This window comes from Antechinus flavipes, chromosome 6 (assembly GCF_016432865.1).
Source record: "Antechinus flavipes isolate AdamAnt ecotype Samford, QLD, Australia chromosome 6, AdamAnt_v2, whole genome shotgun sequence".
Classification (NCBI taxonomy): domain Eukaryota; kingdom Metazoa; phylum Chordata; class Mammalia; order Dasyuromorphia; family Dasyuridae; genus Antechinus; species Antechinus flavipes.
In genome coordinates this window covers 251,735,833-251,736,855 of record NC_067403.1, presented here as the reverse complement: position 1 = coordinate 251,736,855, position 1,023 = coordinate 251,735,833, and positions in this window count along the sequence as shown.

Below are 1,023 nucleotides of genomic sequence, written 5' to 3'. Positions count from 1 at the left end.
AATTGTCCATTGGCCTGGTCAATGAAAGCTTAGAGTTAGGGATTTTTTCCCAGCCTAGACAGTTAGACCCTGGGCTGGGGATTAATCTAGAAAGAAGCCTTGCCAAGTGTGGGTCCAGGATACACCTGTGACTGAGCCCGTAGCAGGTATAGTTCTCAGAACTCAGGTCTGTTACAATATCTTGCCTTTTCTCTTTGTGAAATTGCAATCAAATTTCTGCCCAGGTTTATTTTTCTTTGACCTTTTCTTGAAGATGTTTTCAAATCATATTGTGTCTGAAATTGTGTCCTGAATAATCCTTTCAAAATAATTGCTCTTTCTGAAAATATTCTTTTTTATCACGCCTTCTTACTGTCTAATAATTCACTTTTGATTTTAAGATCTGTTCTCAAGGAGGGAATTTCTGGGTTGAGCTAGCATGTAAAAGATAAAAGAGTATTTTGGGCATTTCAGATCCCATCAAAGCTACGAAGGCTCCAGAGACAGAAAACAAGCAAGGAAGTTCCAAAACTTTTTTTTTGTTAAGTTTGGAATTTTTAAAGATGAAGGACACAGGTGCAGAATTGCTGGGCTAGTTGGTCCTTGGAGAAACTCACTCTCAGACTCTGGTCAAAATATTTGTTTGACTTGCACCCAAGAGATGAGAAGAACCACTTTTCCTGATTCATCTGCAGGGCACTAGATGAATAATATCCAGGAGGCAAAAATGTCAAATAAATATGTCCTGCTCACTCAAACTTTTGCCTTTATCCCAAATAGAGGCCCATTTCATGTCTCACATTCTGCTTTCCCAAGGAAAAGAGAATGTACAAAGCTTGAGCATCTATTAAAAAAGACAAATGTTTAGCAATAGAGCATGTGCCTATAGATGCAAGAACTACGGCCTCCAATCACCTTATACTCCCCTAATCCTTAGCTTTTTAGAGATCTGAAATATTGACCATGGGCTTGGGAAAACTGAGACTCTCATCCTCTATATTATTTGTATTTTTGATTTTGAAGATTTTATTATCTGGGTACCAG